The 20,568-nt window shown below is 43.9% G+C and overlaps 3 non-coding genes across 3 annotated transcripts; all 3 read left to right on the top strand.

Annotated features, from left to right (window-relative positions):
- Positions 1–4,541: 4,541 nt before the first annotated feature.
- trnak-uuu lies at positions 4,542–4,614 on the top strand. Its single transcript has one exon. It is a non-coding gene; the product is annotated as a tRNA-Lys (tRNA).
- A 4,608-nt stretch (positions 4,615–9,222) lies between these two features.
- Positions 9,223–9,295, top strand: trnak-uuu. The gene has a single exon. It is a non-coding gene; the product is annotated as a tRNA-Lys (tRNA).
- Positions 9,296–18,378: 9,083 nt separating this feature from the next.
- trnan-auu lies at positions 18,379–18,451 on the top strand. Its single transcript has one exon. It is a non-coding gene; the product is annotated as a tRNA-Asn (tRNA).
- Positions 18,452–20,568: the final 2,117 nt, after the last annotated feature.

A 20,568-nucleotide genomic window follows, 5' to 3' on the forward strand; every position in this document is an offset into this window, starting at 1 on the left:
ATGAGTTTTTATCACTACTTATCGATTCTCATGTAAATCGCAGAAATCATGAGCAATTACTGCAAATGCCTTTAAGATATTTCCAAGATTTGCCAACTGCTGATTCTGTTTGAATTGAAAGGGTTTTGTGATGGCAGTGTTTTCACTTGCATTGAATGGTATTTTCGAAATTATCTTTGGAATCCTCTTCCTCGTTAGATATTGGAAGAAGAGCCTTTGAAAGTTTTTGATGCTGAAAAATTCTTGATTAACAAGGGATGAGTGAAAGTGTATCGGTGTAGACGGGAGGTTGCAATCAGATAGGCAATTACGTTATTGAATGGCAGAGGAGTATTGAAGGGCCGAGTGGCCAGCCCCTGCTCCTGCTTCGTATGTATCTCATACATACGGGGCGTGTCGGCGGGTCGCGGAATATTTTACGGTGACCTTCTCGGAAGTAAAGCCTCGGGGAGGCAGCACTTGTGGCTGTGTGAGTGGAATACACAGTGCAGGCTGCACTATTGGGACATGAGGTGCAGGATGTCAGGCAGTGAATGTGCCGGTGTAAAACAGAAGTGCGAACATGGATAGTTGAACTGGGTTTGCATCAGGCTTTTTAAGTTCTGAGTGTTCAAAGTTAATGTTCTTGCTTCCGAATTGCTTTTAATTTTCACTCACATTTTCATACCGTTCTGCAGAATCACAGAATTTTTATTCTCCAGAATAGAAATAATTACTATGCAATATGGCACCGGAAGAGGCCATACTGTACAGCCAGATCGAGCCACCTTTTTTTCGTTGCTTCTCTCGAGCCTCCTGCCGTGTCTTTTCATCTCAATATGCTAATTTAAACGAAACTGTGCACCTTCTGCTCGACCTGCCTTGTGCGCATTGACTCTTAAGCAGCAGTGAGTTCATAATTAACATTTCTGCACTTCGCTCCACTCACGGAGCCCCAATAAGACATAATCAAGGAAAGAGGATGTAGCTGGACGAGTTTTCATTGCGGATTTGTGCATAGGGGCACTGAGAAAGGATTCTTGAGAGATAGAAACTCAAGCGACTGGATGATTCCAAAGCAAAGTGAATGTGGGCTGCTGTAATGTCCCATCTTAGCCGGCAGTGGTCGCTGCGCACTCACCTCTCGTCGAGTCCAGACATCAGAGTCGGTAAAATATCAGAATTTTAATATGAGAGGGCGTAGGGTTCAATGCCCTGCTCGGCCACCGCTTCAAATTTGGAAATCACATAGCCCGTGCTGTTCTTGACAGTAACCGAAAGTGTTGTCACCATCCTTGTTTTTCGTAAGAGGTATTTTTTTTTTCTGAAATAGGCGCTTTGAATTCTATTGAGCAGAGGTTCCGGGATCATCAATTTCTATTTTCATTCAGTCCCGTGCTTCACGGGAATTTCAATCTGATTTTTTTGATGTCTGAATAAAACAAGTATGTTTCAATTCTATCCAGGGCAACAAACCTTCAAATATAATTCATGTTGGTACATTTTCTGAATGCAGTTTAAAATGTTGCTCGGAGGCTGGATGTTTTAAAACATTTTGGGTAAAAAATTTGCATTGGTTTATTGGAACGATTACTGCGACAAGTCTGATGTTTTCATCAATGAATTTAAAGAAGGCAATGCCCAGTTTACATCTTCAAGCAGCGTCAGTGAGTGGAAATAAGCTTGTCAATCAAAATAATGACGCGAACATCGCTGACTGGGCCAGCATCTGTAGCTCATCCCCAATAACCTTGAGAAGGCGGTGCTGAGCCACTTCCTTGAAACGGCGCAGCACATGTGGTTAAGGAAGTTCTATTAGAAAGTGAGTTCTAAGAATTTAGTCAGAAGACTGACTTGAATCGAACAACAGTGAAAAAACTGCGATAGAGTTCCAAACCAGGACGGTCTGTGGGTTAGAGGGGAAATTGCAGGTGTTGATATTCCCACGCCTCTACCTGCCCTTGTCTTTGGTGTAGTCTGCGAGTTTCGATTTTGGCAAGAAGCTTCGGAGAGTTGCTGCAGTTCATCTTGTAGATGGGACACCACAACTGGCGAAAGAATGAAAAAATTGCTACCGGAAATAACGCCTTAATTTAGTCTTTAAAGCAAAGTCATTATGAACGTCCGCTTCGAAACATCAAGTTGCCTGCAAAGTTTGGAAATAAATTCGGAAAATGTTATAATGTAAATTATAATCCAAAAATAAGTTTAATGGATGGAATGTAATGAGCTTAATGAGTTTAATTTGGAGAGCAGGGAAGATTAGCTTTGCATATCCGTGTTACTTGGGGCGGGATGAAAATAATAATTGATAAAACTCAATTCATGATACCTTAAAATATTGCATCAGATAATATTCTTCCTTTTAAAAACAACCAGCATTTCGCAAATCTTTAAAATAACTTAAAGAGATGAGAGCGAATTCGCGGGGGTAGAATGATTTGCACCAGAATCGATAATTCAGGTTTAAAAACTTCGCAGGAGCAAGGGCTTGAAAACTATGCTCAGTCCTGACGAATAGTCATACGGGCTCGAAACATTAACCATAACCCTTTCCGCAGAAGCTAGCAGACCTGCTGAGCTTTTCCAGATATTTATGTTTTCGTTCCTCACGTTAAGAATCTGATGCTCTACTGACTGTGTTGACCAGGACCCCAGAGCGGTTTGACACAACAAACTCGAGTCGCTGACAGTGAACATTTCATCGTCCAAATTGTGCATTTCGTTCCCAAGTCTGTTCAGCGGATTGTTGCCTCACATCCTATCTCACTACCCTCCGCCCACCACCACCGCCCAACCCCACAGACTTTCTTCACAATTACTTTCCAGACGCCCTCACCTTTGCAATTCCCGCCGGCCCCCGGCCAACAATAATTAAATGGCGCCTCATTTTACCTGTTTTTTTGAGGGAGTTGGTGGCTCTTTGGTTGAAAGCAATAATTAATATTGAGGGAACCACCACTTTAATGCAAATACAAGAACTTGTGCAACCAACAAGGAGGTGGAGTCTTTGTAATTCCTTCCAATTGCAAACACTGAAAACAGAATTTCGCAGGCTGAATCTCCATTCACATAGACAAAGCCAGGGTTCTATGGCATAGTGATTATCGCGTCTACTTTGCACGTAGCAGTTCCTTGGGATCGATCCCCAGTAGAGCCAATGCTACATCTTGGCCAAATAAATGGCAACTGAAATTAAACAAGGATGATTGTGAAGAGCAGTTGGTCCTCACTAAACGCCCTTGATGTATTCCTCACAGCCAACATGCTGAATGTAAATCTCTTTCCCAAAATACTACCTTTAATAAGCGAGCAGTACAATCACCCGAACCCTGACCCTCTCTGCTTCGTGCGCTTCTCTACATAACCCATAAATTAATCTGTTGTCTCTCTGACTCGGTCTGACCCACTCCGCTGATCCCCTAGTATCATAGCCCTGCTTTATCTCGCCGTAAATGCCAGAGCAAAATATATACTTAATATCCCTGCCGTCTGTCTCTCCTTGTTTGGGGGTATCATCCTTTCCAACCCATCACGCTTCTTTCCCAATGCTGCCTTCGTTGTAAGTACTCGCCTGTAAAATATTTTAACGTAGTCTTTTGTGTTCCTAGATTATTTAAGATCCTGGTAAAAGCAAAATACTGCTGATGCTGGAAATCTAAAACAAAAAGGGGAAATTCTGGAATAACGCAGCAGGTCTAACAGCATCTGTGGAGAGAGAAACAGAATTAAAGTTTCGAGTGTGCATATCCCTTCTTCAGTGTTTCAGTGTTATTTAATCTCAAACTCCACTTTGCTTTACTGGTTTAGGGTAGCTCTTGCCGGAACAAATAGGAGGGGTGGAGGTGGAGGTGGAGGTGGAGGCGGCGGGGGCGCGGCTTCAGGCTCCCGCTGCTGAAGGCACGTGGAACCCGCTGCAGTGCGGATTTCTCGCCCTTCCCCTGTCGGAAGATCGGGCGAGAAATGCGCAATCTGAATGTGATTGCCGTTCCTCTGGAGTTCTGGTTGGATGGCAACCAGAGAACATGGATATTTAAAATTCCGGTTGTTGCCCCGGAGAGCGCATTGGACTGAGCGTCAGCCGTTTAAGCTAGTGCTCAGTGTCTAATTCCCTGTTCGCCCGCTTTTTTGTTTAAATTCTCGATTCTCATGCGAATCATCCACTTCAGTGACACATCAACAACCCACGATGAATCGACTTTGTGATTGTGTTTCGTCCGGCACCGTCATTTTATCGTACATCCGTTCAAGAGGTTTTTTCATCCGTTCGGCTCCTTGCATATTGTGCATGTGCTTGAAATAACCTAAATGTGGCTGTTGGATGAAGATTATATATTTTTTTCCTTCAAGCAGGCAGCACACCAAATTTACAAAGAAACATGGGAGACGTTTGATGGGCACGGGCAGGACTTTGGGGTGAAATGTTCGGGTTAGGATTTGTGAAGAGCAATTGTGATTGCATTTAGCGATGGTATTAAGTGAGGGAAATCCGCTGAACACAGTGGATGGCCGCAGGAAAAGAACAGAATCAGAAGGATGCATCGTTCGCTGTCAGCGCCAGGGCCCGGATAGCTCAGTCGGTGGAGCATCGGACTTTTAATCTGAGGGTCCAGGGTTCAAGTCCCTGTTCGGGCGATGAGTTTTTATCGCTACTTATCGATTCTCATGTAAATCGCAGAAATCATGAGCAATTACTGCAAATTCCTTTAAGATATTTCCAAGATTTGCCAACTGCTGATTCTGTTTGAATTGAAAGGGTTTTGTGATGGCAGTGTTTTCACTTGCATTGAATGGTATTTTCGAAATTATCTTTGGAATCCTCTTCCTCATTAGGCAGTGGAAGAAGAGCCTTTGAATGTTTTTGATGCTGAAAGATTCTTGATTGACAAGCGGTGAGTGAAAGTGTATCGGTGTAGACGGGAGGTTGCAATCAGATAGGCCATTAACTTATTGAATGGCAGAGGAGTATTGAAGGGCCGAGTGGCCAGCCCCCGCTCCTGCTTCGTATGTATCTCATACATACGGGGCGTGTCGGCGGGTCGCGGAATATTTTACGGTGACCTTCTCGGAAGTAAAGCCTCGGGGAGGCAGCACTTGTGGCTGTGTGAGTGGAATACACAGTGCAGGCTGCACTATTGGGACATGAGGTGCAGGATGTCAGGCAGTGAATGTGCCGGTGTAAAACAGAAGTGCGAACATGGATAGTTGAACTGGGTTTGCATCAGGCTTTTTAAAAATCTGAGTGATCAAAGTTAATGTTCTTGCTTCCGAATTGCTTTTAATTTTCACTCGCATTTTCATACCGTTCTGCAGAATCACACAATTTTTATTCTCCAGAACAGAAATAATTACTATGCAATATGGCACCGGAAGAGGCCATACTGTACAGCCAGATCGAGCCACCTTTTTTTCGTTGCTTCTCTCGAGCCTCCTGCCGTGTCTTTTCATCTCAATATGCTAATTTAAACGAAACTGTGCACCTTCTGCTCGACCTGCCTTGTGCGCATTGACTCTTAAGCAGCAGTGAGTTCATAATTAACACTTCTACTCTTCGCTCCACTCACGGAGCCCCAATAAGACATAATCAAGGAAAGAGGATGTAGCTGGACGAGTTTTCATTGCGGATTTGTGCACCGGGCCCATAGGGGCACTGAGAAAGGATTCTTGAGAGATAGAAACTCAAGGGACTGGATGATTCCAAAGCAAAGAGAATGTGGGCTGCTGTAATGTCCCATCTTAGCCGGCAGTGGTCGCTGCGCACTCACCTCTCGTCGAGTCCAGACATCAGAGTCGGTTAAATATCAGAATTTTAACATGAGAGGGCGTAGGGTTCAATGCCCTGCTCGGCCACCGCTTCAAATTTGGAAATCACATAGCCCGTGCTGTTCTTGTAAGTAACCGAAAGTGTTGTCACCATCCTTGTTTTTGGTAAGTGGTATTTTTTTTCCTGAAATCGGCGCTTTGAATTCTATTGAGCAGAGTTTCCGGGATCATCAATTTCTATTTTCATTCAGTCCCGTGCTTCACGGGAATTTCAATCTGATTTTTTTTGATGTCTGAATAAAACAAGTATGTTTCAATTCTATCCAGGGCAACAAACCTTCAAATATAATTCATGTTGGTACATTTTCTGAATGCAGTTTAAAATGTTGCTCGGAGGCTGGATGTTTTAAAACATTTTAGGTAAAAAAATTGCATTGGTTTATTGGAGCGATTACTGCGACAAGTCTGATGTTTTTATCAATGAATTTAAAGAAGGCAATGCCCAGTTTACATCTTGAAGCAGCGTCAGTGGGTGGAAATAAGCTTGTCAATCAAAGTAATGACGCGGACATCGCTGACTGGGCCAGCATCTGTAGCTCATCCCCAATCACCTTGAGAAGGCGTTGCTGAGCCACGTCCTTGAAACGGCGCAGCACATGTGGTTAAGGTACATCCACAGTTCTATTACGAAGTGAGTTCTAAGAATTTAGTCAGAAGACTGACTTGAATCGAACAACAGTGAAAAAACTGCGATAGAGTTCCAAACTAGGACGGTCTGTGGGTTGGAGGGGAAATTGCAGGTGTTGATATTCCCACGCCTCTACCTGCCCTTGTCTTTGGTGTAGTCTGCGAGTTTCGATTGTGGCAAGAAGCTTCGGAGAGTTGCTGCAGTTCATCTTGTAGATGGGACACCACAACTGGCGAATGAATGAAAAAATTGCTACCGGAAATAACGCCTTAATTTAGTCTTTAAAGCAAAGTCATTATGAACGACCGCTTCGAAACATCAAGTTGCCTGCAAAGTTTGGAAATAAATTCGGAAAATGTTATAATGTAAATTATATTCCAAAAATAAGTTTCATGGATGGAATGTAATGAGCTTACTGAGTTTAATTTGGAGAGCAGGGAAGATCAGCTTTGCATATCCGTGTTACTTGGGGCTGGATGAATATAATAATTGATAATTTCGAAAAAAACTCAATTCATGATACCTTAAAATATTGCATCAGATAATATTCTTCCTTTTACAAGCAACCAGCATTTCGCAAATCTTTAAAATAACTTAAAGAGATGAGAGCGAATTCGCGGGGGTAGAATGATTTGCACCAGAATCGATAATTCAGGTTTAAAAACTTCGCAGGATGAAGGGCTTGAAAACTATGCTCAGTCCTGACGAATAGTCATACGGGCTCGAAACATTAACCGTAACCCTTTCAGCAGAAGCTAGCAGACCTGCTGAGCTTTTCCAGATATTTTTGTTTTCGTTCCTCACGTTAAGAATTTGATGCTCTACTGACTGAGTTGACCAGGACCCCAGAGCGGTTTGACACAACAAACTCGAGTCGCTGACAATGAACATTTCATCGTCCAAATTGTGCATTTCGTTCCCAAGTCTGTTCAGCGGATTGTTGCCTCACATCCTATCTCACTATTTCCCTCCGCCCACCACCACCGCCCAACCCCACAGACTTTCTTCACAATTATTTTCCAGACACCCTCACCTTTGCAATTCCCGCACACCCCCGGCCCACAATAATTAAATGCTGCCTTATTTTTCCTGTTTTTTTGAGGGAGTTGGTGGCTCTTTGGTTGAAAGCAATAATTAATATTGAGGGATCCAGCACTTTAATGCAAATACAAGAACTTGTGCAACCAGCAAGGAGGTGGAGTCTTTGGAATTCCTTCCAATTGCAAACACTGAAAACAGAATTTCTCAGGCTGAATCTCCATTCGCATAGACAAAGCCAGGGTTCTATGGCATAGTGATTATCGCGTCTACTTTGCACGTAGCAGTTCCTTGGGATCGATCCCCAGTAGAGCCAATGCTACATCTTGGCCGAATAAATAGCAACTGAAATTAAACAAGGATGATTGTGAAGAGAAGTTGGTCCTCACTAAACGCCCTTGATGTGTTCCTCACAGCCAACATGCTGAATGTAAATCTCTTTCCCAAAATACTACCTTTAATAAGCGAGCAGTATAATCTCCCGAACCCTAACCCTCTCTGCTTTGTGCGCTTCTCTAGATAACCCATAAATTAATCTGTTGTCTCTCTGACTCGGTCTGACCCACTCCGCTGATCCCCTAGTATCATAGCCCTGCTTTATCTCGCCGTAAATGCCAGAGCAAAATATATACTTAATATCCCTGCCGTCTGTCTCTCCTTGTTTGGGGGTATCACCCTTTCCAACCCATCACTCTTCTTTCCCAATGCTGCCTCCGTTGTAAGTACTCGCCTGTAAAATATTTTAACGTAGTCTTTTGTGTTCCTAGATTATTTAAGAACTTGGTAAAAGCAAAATACTGCTGATGCTGGAAATCTGAAACAAAAAGGGGAAATTCTGGAATAACGCAGCAGGTCTAACAGCATCTGTGGAGAGAGAAACAGAATTAAAGTTTCGAGTGTGTATATCCCTTCTTCAGTGTTTCAGTGTTATTTAATCTCAAACTCCACTTTGCTTTACTGGTTTAGGGTAGCTCTTGCCGGAACAAATATGTGGGGTGGAGGTGGAGGTGGAGGCGGCGGGGCGTGGCTTCAAGCTCCCGCTGCTGAAGGCCCGTGGAACCCGCTGCGGTGCGGATTTCTCGCCCTGCCCCTGTCGGAAGATCGGGCGAGAAATGCGCAATCTGAATGTGATTGCCGTTCCTCTGGAGTTCTGGTTGGATGGCAACCAGAGAACATGGATATTTAAAATTCCGGTTGTTGCTCCGGAGAGCGCATTGGACTGAGCGTCAGCCGTTTAAGCTGAGTGCTCAGTGTCTAATTCCCTGTTCGCCCGCCTTTCTTGTTTAAATTCTCGATTCTCATGCGAATCATCCACTTCAGTGACACATCAACAACCCACGATGAATCGACTTTGTGACTGCGTTTCGCCCGGCACCGTCGTTTTATCGTACATTCATTCGTTCAAGAGGTTTTTACATCCGTTCGGCTCCTTGCATATTGTGCATGTGCTTGAAATAACCTAAATGTGGCTGTTGGATGAAGATTATATATTTTTTTCCTTCAAGCAGGCAGCACACCAAATTTACAAAGAAAAATGGGAGACGTTTGATGGGCACGGGCAGGACTTTGGGGTGAAATGTACGGGTTAGGATTTGTGAAGAGCAATTGTGATTGAATTTTGCGATGGTATTGAGAGTGGGTGCGTGAGGGAAATTCGCTGAAAACAGTGGATGGCCGCAGGAAAAGAACAGAATCAGAAGGATGCATCGTTCGCTTTCAGCCAGTAAATGTCACTGTCCGGAAATGGCGCCAGGGCCCGGGTAGCTCAGTCGGTAGAGCATCAGACTTTTAATCTGAGGGTCCAGGGTTCAAGTCCCTGTTCGGGCGATGTGTTTTTATCGCTACTTATCGATTCTCAGGTAAATCGCAGAATTCATGAGCAATTACTACAAATGCCTTTAAGATATTTCCAAGATTTGCCAACTGCTGATTCTGTTTGAATTGAAAGGGTTTTGTGATTGCAGTGTTTTCACTTGCATTGAATGGTATTTTCGAAGTTATCTTTGGACTCCTCTTCCTCATTAGGCAGTGGAAGAAGAGCCTTTGAATGTTTTTGATGCTCAAAGATTCTTGATTAACAAGGGGTGAATGAAAGTGTATCGGGGTAGATGGGAGGTTGCAATTAGATAGGCCATCACCTTATTGAATGGCAGAGGAGTATTGAAGGGCCGAGTGGCCAGCCCCTGCTCCTGCTTCGTATGTATCTCATACATGCGGGGCGTGTCGGCGGGTCGCGGAATATTTTACGGTGACCTTCACGGAAGTAAAGCCTCGGGGAGGCAGCACTTGTGGCTGTGTGAGTGGAATACACAGTGCAGGCTGCACTATTGGGACATGAGGTGCAGGATGTCAGGCAGTGTATGTGCCGGTGTAAAACAGAAGTGCGAACATGGATAGTCGAACTGGGTTTGCATCAGGCTTTTTAAGTTCTGAGTGTTCAAAGTTAATGTTCTTGCTTCCGAATTGCTTTTAATTTTCACTCGCATTTTCATACCGTTCTGCAGAATCACAGAATTTTTATTCTCCAGAATAGAAATAATTATTATGCAATATGGCACCGGAAGAGGCCTTACTGTACAGCCAGATCGAGCCACCTTTTTTTCGTTGCTTCTCTCGAGCCTCCTGCCATGTCTTTTAATCTCAATATGCTAATTTAAATGAAACTGTGCACCTTCTGCTCGACCTGCCTTGTGCGCATTGAGTTTTAAGCAGCAGTGAGCTCATAATTAACATTTCTACTCTTTGCTCCACTCACGGAGTCCCAGTAAGACATAAGGAAGGAAAGAGGATGTAGCCGGACGAGTTTTCATTGCGGATTTGTGCACCAAACCCATAGGAGCACTGAGAAAGGATGCTTGAGAGATAGAAACTCAAGGGACTGGATGATTCCAAAGCAAAGAGAATGTGGGCTGCTGTAAAGTCGCATCTTAGACGGTGGTGGTCGCTGCGCACTCACCTCTCATCTAGTCCAGACATCAGAGTCGTTAAAACATCAGAATTTTAATATGAGAGGTCTCAGCGTTCAAATGCCTGCCCGGCCACCGCTTCAAATTTGGAAATCAGATAGCCCGTTCTGTTCTCGTAAGTAACCGAAAGTGTTGTCACCATCCCTGTTTTTTGTACGTGGTATTTTTTTTCTGAAGTCGGAGCTTTGAACTATATTGAGTAGACGTTCCGGGATCCTTAATTACTTTTTACATTCAGTCCCGTGCTTCACGGGAATATCAATGTGATTTTTTTGATGTTTGAAAGAACAAACGTGTTTCAGTCCCATCCAGGGCACCAAACCATCAGATATGATTCATGTTCGTACATTTTCTGAATGCAGTTTAAAATTTTGCTCGGAGGCGCGATGTTTTGAAACATTTTAGGTCAATAATTTGCGCTGGTTTATTGAAGCGATTATTGGGACAAGTCTGATGTTTTCATCAATAAATTTATTTTTTACCCATTGGTACTGCTGTAAAATGTGCATTTTACAGACTTCATTCATTGACAATGCCAAATCAACGAACGATCCCCGGGCCCCGGTTTAAAAGTTTGATTCTCTATAACTTAGTTGTTTCAACATTGAACTGATTTGCTATGGGTAAGCTTCGAAAAAACAACCATGTGATCCATCCCTGATCGTCTGTTTTTGCTGCGTTAATCAAATGATATACAAAAGGCCTCAGGCGTTTCTCCCCTGCTCCTCTTCACAATGGTGCTGTGGGATCTTTTGCAGATCTTTCACCAAAAGAAGGCAATGCCCAGTTTACATCTTTAAGCAGTGTCAATGTGTGGAAATAAGCTGGTAAATCAAAATAATGACGTGGGCATCGCTGACTGGGCCAGCATCTGTAGCTCATCCCCAAAACCCTTGAGAAGGCGGTGCTGAGCCACGGCCTTGATCCGGCGCAGCCCATGTGGTTTAGGTACATCCACGGTTGCATTAGGAAGTGATTTCCAAGGATTTAGTCAGGACAGGGACTTGCTTCCAATGACAGTGAAAAAACTGCGATAGAGTTCCAATAGGACGGACTGTGGGTTGGAGGGGAAATTGCAGGTGTTGATATTCACACGGCTCTATCTGCCCTTGGCTTTGGTGGAGTCTGCGATTTTGGGTTGTTCCAAGAAGCTTTGGAGAGCTGCTGCAGTTCATCTTGAGAATGGGACACCACAACTGGCGAATGAATGGAAAATTTGCTACCGGAAATAACGCCATAATTTAGTCTTTAAAGCAAAGTCATTATGAACGACCGCTTCGAAATATCAAGTTTATGCAAAGTTTCAAACTAAATTCAGAAAATGTTATAATGTAAATTATATGCCAAAATTAAGTTTCATGGATGGAATTCAATGAGATTAATGAGTTTAATTTGGAGAGCAGAGAAGATCAGCTTCGCATAGCCGTGATACTTGTGGCTGGATGAAAATAATAATTGATAACGTCGCAAAAAAACTCAATTCATAATACCTTAAAATATTGCATTAGATAATATTCTTCCTTTTACAAACAACCAGCATGTTACAAATCTTTAAAATAACTTGAAGGGAAGAGAGCGAATTCGCCTGGATAGAATGATTTGCAAGAGAATCGATGATACAGATATAAAAACATCACAGGAGCAAGGGCTTGAAAACTATGCTCAGTCCTGATGAATAATCATATGGGCTCGAAACATTAACTGTAACCCTTTCCACAGATGCTATCAGACCTGCTGAGCTTTTCCAGATATTTTTGTTTTTGTTTCTCATATTAAGAATCTGATGCTCTACCGACTGATTTGACCAGGACCCCAGTGCAGTTTGACACAACGAACTCTAGTCGCCAACAGTGAACTTTGCATCGTCCAAACCGTGCATTTCCTTCTCAAGTCTCATCTGCGGATTGTTGCCTCACATCCTATCTCACTAGCCTCCGCCCAGCACCACCGCCCAACCCCACAGACTTTCTTCACAATTACTTTCCAGACGCTCTCACCTCTGTACATCGCGCCAGTCCCCGGCCCGCAATAATTAAATGCTGCCTCATTTTTCCTGCTTTTTTGAGGGTGTTGGTGGCTCTCTGGTTGAAAGCAATAATTAATATTGAGGGAACCACCACTTTAATGCAAATACAAGAACTTGTGCAACCAGCAAGGAGGTGGAGTTTAGGAATTCCTTCCAAATGCAAACACTGAAAACAGAATTTCGCAGGCTGAATCTCCATTCACATAGCCAAAGCAAGGGTTCTATGGCATAGTGATTATCGCATCTACTTTGCGCATAGCAGGTCCTTGGGATCGATCCCCAGTAGAAACAATGCTGCCTTTTGGCAAAATAAATGGCAACTGAAATTAAACAAGGATGATTGTGAAGAGCAGCTGGTCCTCACTAAACGCCCTTGATGTGCTCCTCACAGCTAACATGCTGAATGTAAATATCTTTCCCAAAATACTAACTTTAATAAGCGAGCAGTACAATCACCCGAACCATGACCCTCTCTGCTTCGTGTGCTTCTCTAGATAACCCATAAATTAATCTGTTGTCTCTCTGACTCGGTCTGACCCACTCCGCTGATCCCCTAGGATCATCGCCCTGCTTTATCTAGCCGTAAATGCCAGAGCAAAGTATATACTTAATATCCCTCCGTCTGTCTCTCGTTATTTGGGGGGTATCATCCTTTCTAGCCCATCACGCTTCTTTCCCAATGCTGCCTCCGTTGTAAGTACTCGCCTGTGAAATATTTTAACGTAGTCTTTTGTGTTCCTAGATTATTTAAGATCTTGGTAAAAGCAAAATACTGCTGATGCTGGAAATCTGAAACAAAAAGGGGAAATTCTGGAATAACGCAGCAGGTCTAACAGCATCTGTGGAGAGAGAAACAGAATTAAAGTTTCGAGTGTGCATATCCCTTCTTCAGTGTTTCAGTGTTATTTAATCTCAAACTCCACTTTGCTTTACTGGTTTAGGGTAGCTCCTGTCGGAACAAATAGGAGGAGTGGAGGTGGAGGTGGAGGCGGCGGGGGCGTGGCTTCAGTCTCGCGCTGCTGAAGGCCCGTGGAACCCGCTGCGGTGCGGATTTCTCGCCCTTCCCCTGTCGGAAGATCGGGCGAGAAATGTGCGATCTGAATGTGATTGCAGTTCCTCTGGAGTTCTGGTTGGATGGCAACCAGAGAACATGGATATTTAAAATTCCGGTTGCTGCCCCGGAGAGCGCATTGGACTGAGCATCAACCGTTTAGGCTGAAGGCTCAGTGTCTAATTCCCTGTTCGCCCGCCTTTTTTGTTTAAGTTCTCCATTCTCATGCGAATCATCCACTTCAGTGACACATCACAACCCACGATGAATCGACTTTGTGATTGTGTTTCGTCCAGCACAGTCATTTTATCGTACTTTCGTTCAAGAGGGTTTTATATCCGTTCGGCTCCTTGCATATTGTGCATGTCTTTGAAATAACCTAAATGTGGCTGTGGGATGAAGATTATATATTTTTTTCTTTCAAGCAGGCAGCACCCCAAATTTACAAAGAAAAATGGGAGAAGTTTGATGGGCACGGGCTGGACTTTGGGGTGAAATGGACGGGTTAGGATTTCTGAAGAGCAATTGTGGTTGAATTTTGCGATGGTATTGAGAGTGGGTGCGTGAGGGAAATCCGCGGAGTGCAGTGGATGACAGCAGGAAAAGTACAGAATCTGACGGATGCATTGTTCGCAGTTAGCCAGTACAGGACGCTGGCCGGCGGTGATGGTCGGGCCCGGATTGCTCTGTGGATAAAGCATCTGACTTTTAATCGGCGGGTCCGGGTTTCGAGTCCCTGTTCAGGCGATTCGTTTTTAGCGCTACTTATCCATTCTCATGTAAATCGCAGAAATCATGAGCAATTATTGCAAATGCCTTAAGATATTTCCAAGATTTGTCAACTACTGATTCTATTTGAATTGAAAAGTGTTTTCTGATGGCAGTCTTTTCACTTGCATTGAATGGTATCTTCAAAATTATCTTTGGAGTCCTCTTCCTCATAAGGTGGTGGAAGAAGAGCCTTTGAATGTTTTTGATGCTCAAAGATTCTTGATTAACAAGGGGTGAGTGAAAGTATATCGGGGTAGATGGGAGGTTGCAATCAGATAGGCCATCACCTTATTGGATGGCAGAGGAGTATTGAAAGGCCGAGTGGTCAGCCCTTGCTCCTGGTTCGTATTTATCTCATACATACGGGGCGTGTTGGGGGGGGGGGGGGGGGGCGGGGGTGGGTGATCGCGGAATATTTTACGGTGACCTTCTCGGAAGTAAAGCCTCGAGGAGGCAGCACTTGTGCCTGTGTGAGAGCTATACGCAGTGCAGGCTGCACTATTGGGAAATGAGGTGCAGGATGTCAGGCAGTGAATGTGCCGGCGTAAAACAGAAGTGCGAACGCGGATAGTTGAACTGGGATTGCATCAGGTTTTTTAAATATCTGAGTGTTCAAAGTTAATGCCCTTGCTTCCGAATTGCTTTTAATTTTCAGTCTCATTTTCATACCGGCCTGCGGAATCACAGAATTTTTATTCTCCAGAACAGAAATCATTTCTTGGCAATATGGCACAGGAAGAGGCCATACTGTACAGCCAGTTCGAGCCAACTTTCTTTTTGTTGCTTCGCTGGAGCCTCCTGCCATGTCTTTTAATCTCAATCTGCTATATTAAACGAAACGGTGCGCCTTCTGCTTGACCTGTCTTGTGCGCAATGACTTTTAAGCAGCGGTGAGCTCATAATTAACATTTGTACTCTTAGCTGCACTCGCGGAGCCCCAAAAAGACATAAGCAAGGAAAAAGGATGTAGCTGGTCGTGTTTTCTTTGAGGATTTGTGCACCGAACGCATAGGGACACTGAGAAAGGATGTTTGATAGATTGAAACTCAAGAGACTCGATGATTCCAAAGCAAAGAGAAGGTGGGCGCTGTAATGTCCCATTCTAGCCAGCTGAGGTCGCTGCGCACTCACCTCTCGTCTAGTTCAGACATCAGAGTCGGTAAAACATCAGAATTTTAATATGAGAGGGCGGAGGGTTCTAAGCCCTGCTTGACCACCCTTCAAATTTGGATATCACATAGCCCATGCTGTTCTTGTAAGTAACCGAAAGTGTTGTCACCATTCCTGTTTTTTTTAAGTGGTATATTTTCTGAAGTCGGCGCTTTGAAATCTATTGAGCAGTGGTGCCGGGATCATCAATTCCTATTTTCGTTCAGTCCCATGCTTCCCGGGAATTTCAATCTGATTTTTTTGATGCCTGAATGAAACAGACATGTTTCAATTCCATCCAAATATGATCCATGCTCGTACATTTTCTGAATGCAGCTTAAAATTTTGCTCGGAGAAGTGATGTTTCGAAACATTTTAGGAAAAAAATTGCATTGGTTTATTGAAGCGATTATTGGGACAAGTCTGATGTTTTCATCAATAAATTTATTATCTACCCACTGGTACTCTTGTAAGTGTATATTTTACAAAGTGTTCATTCATTGGCAATGCCAAATCAACGAACGATCACCGGGCCTCGGTTTAAAAGTTTGATTCTCTATCATTTATTTGGTTCAACATTGAATAGATTTGCCATGGGTAAGCTTCCAAAAAATAACCATGTGATACATGCCTGATTGTCCGTTTTTGCTGCGCTAATAAAATGAAATGCAAAAGCCCTCAGGCGTTACTCCCCTGCTCCTCTTTACAGTGAGGCTGTGGGATCTTTTGCACATCTTTCAGCAAAAGAAGGCAATGCCCAGTTTACATCTTTAAGCATTGTCAGTGGGTGGAAATAAGCTTGTCAATCAAAATAATGACGCGTGCATCGCTGACTGGTCCAGCATCTGTAGCTCATCCCCAATACCCTTGAGAAGGCGGTGCTGAGCCACGTCCTTGAACCGGCGCAGCTCATGCGGTTTAGGTCCATCCACAGTTCTATTAGGAAGGTAGTTCCAAGGATTTAGTCAGAACAGAGACTTGAATCTGACGCTCTACCGACTGAGATGCCCAGGACCCCAGTGCGGTTTGACATAGCGACCTCTAGTAGCTGACAATAAACACTGCATCGTCCAAATTGCGCTTTTCCTTCCCAATTCTGTTAAGCGGATTTTTGCCTCACATCCTATCACCCACCACCACCGCCCAACCCCACAGACTTTCTTCACAATTACTTTCCAGACGCCCTCACCTCTGTACATCGCGCCAGTCCCCGGCCCGCAATAATTAAATGCTGCCTCATTTTTCCTGCTTTTTTGAGGGTGTTGGTGGATCTCTAGTTGAAAGCAATAATTAATAGTGAGGGTGCCACCACTTTAAGGCAAATTAAAGAACTTGTGCCACCAGCAAGGAAGTGGAGTCCTAGGAATTCCTTCCACATGCAAACACTGAAAACAGAATTTCGCAGGCTGAATCTCCATTCACAGAGCCAAAGCCAGGGTTCTATCGCATAGTGATTATCCCGTCTAATTTGCATGCAGCAGGGCCTTGGGATCAATCCCCAGCAGAAGCAATGTTAAATTTTGGCCAAATAAATGGCAACTGAAATTAAACAAGGATGATTGTGAAGATCAGCTGGTCCTCACTAAACGCCCTTGATGTGTTCCTCACAGCCAACATGCTGAATGTAAATCTGTTTCTCAAAATACTACCTTTAATAAGCGAGCAGTACATTCACCCGAACCCTGACCCTCTCTGCTTCGTGTGCTTCTCTAGATAGCCCATAAATTAATCTGTTGTCTCTCTGACTCGGTCTGACCCACTCCGCTGATCCCCTAGGATCTTAGCCCTGCTTTTTCTCGCCGTAAATGCCAGAGTAAAGTATTTACTTAATATCCCTGCCATCTGTCTCTCGTTATTTGGGGCTATCATCCTTTCTACCCCATCACGCTCCTTCCCCAAAGCTGCCTCCACTGTAAGTACTAGACTGTAAAATATCTTAACGTTAATCTTTTCTGTTCCTAGATTATTTAAGCTGTAGGTAAAAACATAGTACTGCTAATGCTGGAAACCTGCAACAGAAAGGGGAAAATGTGGAGAAACGCAGCAGGTCTAACAGCATCTGTGGAGAGAGAAACAGAGTTAACGTTTCGAGTGTGTATTTCCCTTCTTCCGAGTTGCTGTGTTATTTAATCTCAAACTCCACTTTGCTTTACTGGTTTAGGGTAGCTCATGTCGGAAGGAATAGGTGGACTGGAGGTAGAGGTGGAGGCAGCGGGGGCGTGGCTTCAGTCTCCCGCTGCTGAAGTCCTGGGGAACCCGCTGTGGTGCGGGTTTCTCACCCTGCCGCTGTCAGAAGATCGGGCGAGATATGCAACCTGTTTGTGATTGCTGTTCCTCCGGAGTTTTGGTTGGATGGCAGCCAGAGAACATGGATATATAAAATTCCCGTTGCTGTCCCGGAGATCCCACTGGGCTGAGCATCAGCCGTTTAAGCTGTGGGCCCAGTGTCTAATTTCCTGTTCGACCGCTTTTTTCAATTTAAATTCTCGATTCTCATGCGAATCATCCACTTCAGTGACACATCAACCACCCACGATGAATGGACTTTGTGATTGTGTTTCGTCCGGCACAGTCATTTTATCGTACATTCGTTTAGGAGGGCTTTATATCTGTTCGGCTCTTTGCACGTTGTGCATGTGTTTGAAATAACCTAAATGTGGCTGTTGGATGTAGATTAGATATATATTTTTCCTTTCATCAGGCAGCACCCCAAATTTACAAAGCAAAATGAGAGACGTTTGATGGGCGCGGGCTGGACTTTGGGGTGAAGTGGACGGGTTAGGATTTGTGAAGAGCAATTGGGATTGAATTTAGCGATCATGTTGAGAGTGGGTGCCTGAGGGAAATCTGCTGAACACAGTGGATGGCAGCAGGAAAAGTACAGAATCTGAAGGATGCATTGTTCGCTGTCAGCTAGTAAAGGTCACTGTCCAGCAGCAGGGCGAGAGCCTGGATCGCTCAGTTGGTAGAGCATCCGACTATTAATCTGAGGGTCTAGGGTTCAAGTCCCTCTTCAGGCGTTGAGTTCTTAATCCTACTTACCGATTCTCATGTAAATTGCAGAAATCATCAACAATTGCTGAAAATGCCATTACGATGTTTCCAAGATTTGCCAGCTGTTAACTCTATTTGAATTGGAGAGTGTTTTGTGATGGCAGTGTTTTTACTTGCATTGCATGGCATTTTCGAAATTATCTTTGGAGTCCTCTTCCTCATAAGGTTGTGGAAGAAGAGCTTTTGATGCTGAAAGATTCTTGATTAACAAGGGGTGAGTGAAAGTGTATCGGGGTAGACGGGAGGTTGCAATCAGATAGGCCATCACCTTATTGAATGGCAGAGGAGTATTGAAGGGCCGAGTGGCCAGTCCCTGCTCCTGATTCGTATGTATCTCATACATACGGGGCGTGTCGAGGAGGTGGGGGTGGGGGGTGGGGTGGGGGGGGGGGTCGCGGAATATTTTACGGTGACCTTCTCGGAAGTAAAGCCTCGGGGAGGCAGCACTTGTGGCTGTGTGAGAGGAATACACAGTGTAGTCTGCACAATGGGAAATGAGATGCAGGATGTCAGGCAGTGAGAGTGCCGGTGTAAAACAGAAGTGCGAACATAAATAGTTGAACTGGGATTGCATCAGGTTTTTTAAAAATCTGAGTGTTCAAAGTTAATGTCCTTGCTTCCGAATTGCTTTTAATTTTCACTCACATTTTCATACCGTTCTGCAGAATCACAGAATTTTTATTCTCCAGCATAGAAATAATAACTATGCAATATGGCACCGGAAGAGGCCATACTGTACAGCCAGATAGAGCCATTTTTTTTTGTTGTTCGCTCGAGCCTCCTGGCATGTCTTTTAATCTCAATATGCTATATTAAACGAAACTGTGTACCTTCTGCTCATTGACTTTCAAGCAGCGATGAGTTCATAATTAACATTGTAACTCTTTCGAGTACAAACCCGTTTCCATCTGTTTCAGATGAAGTTACATTGTTTCATAGTTTACCATTGTGAGATTTGAACTCTTGAGGTTACAAACCCAGTACCATAACCACTTGGCTATTTAACATTTGTACGCTCATCTTCACTCACGGCGCCCCAATAAGACAGCAGCAAGGAAAGAGGATGTAGCTGGTCGTGTGTTCATTGCGGATTTGTGCACCGAACCCATAGGGGCACTGAGAAAGAATGCTTGACAGATAGAAACTGAAGAATCTGGAAGATTCCAAAGCAAAGAGAATGTGGGCTGCTGTAATGTCGCATCTTAGTCGGCGGTGGTTGCTGCGCACTCTTGTCTAGTCCAGACATCAGAGTCGGTAAAACATCAGAATTTTAATATGAGAGGGCTCAGCGTTCAAAGGCCTGCCCGGACACCGCTTCAAATTTAGAAATCACTTAGCCCGTGCTGTTCTTGTAAGTAACCGAAAGTGTCGTCACCATCCCTGTTTTTAGTAAGTGGTATTTTTTTTCTGAAGTCGGCGCTTTGAAATATATTGACTAAAGGTTCCGGGATCCTTAATTCCTTTTTGCATTCAATCCCGTGCTTCACGGGAATCTCAATGTGATTTTTTTGATGTCTGAGTAAAACAAACATGTTTCAGTTCCATCCAGGGCACCAAACCTTTAAATATGATTCATGTTCGTACATTTTCTGAATGCAGCTAAAAATATTGCTCGGTGGCGCGATGTTTTGAAACATTTGAGGTAAATAACTTGCGCTGGTTTATTGAAGCGATTATTGGGACAAGCCTGATGTTTTCAAAAATAAATTTATTTTTTACCCACTGGTACTGCTGTAAAATGTATATTTTACAGTGTGTGCATTCATTGACAATGCCAAATCAACGAACGATCCCCGGGCCCCGGTTTAAAAGTTTGATTCTCTGTAACTTAGTTGGTTCAACATTGAACTGATTTGCTATGGGTAAGCTTCGAAAAAACAACCATGTGATCCATCCCTGATCGTCTGATTTTGCTGCTTTAATCAAATGATATACAAAAGACCTCAGGCGTTACTCCCCTGCTCCTCTTTACAGTGAGGCTGTGGGATCTTTTGCACATCTTTCAGCAAAAGAAGGCAATGCCCAGTTTACATCTTTAAGCAGCGTCAGTGGCTTGTGACTCAAAATTATGACGCGGGCATCG

The sequence above is a fragment of the Carcharodon carcharias genome, chromosome 24, assembly GCF_017639515.1.
Source record: "Carcharodon carcharias isolate sCarCar2 chromosome 24, sCarCar2.pri, whole genome shotgun sequence".
In the NCBI taxonomy this organism is placed as follows: Eukaryota; Metazoa; Chordata; class Chondrichthyes; order Lamniformes; family Lamnidae; genus Carcharodon; species Carcharodon carcharias.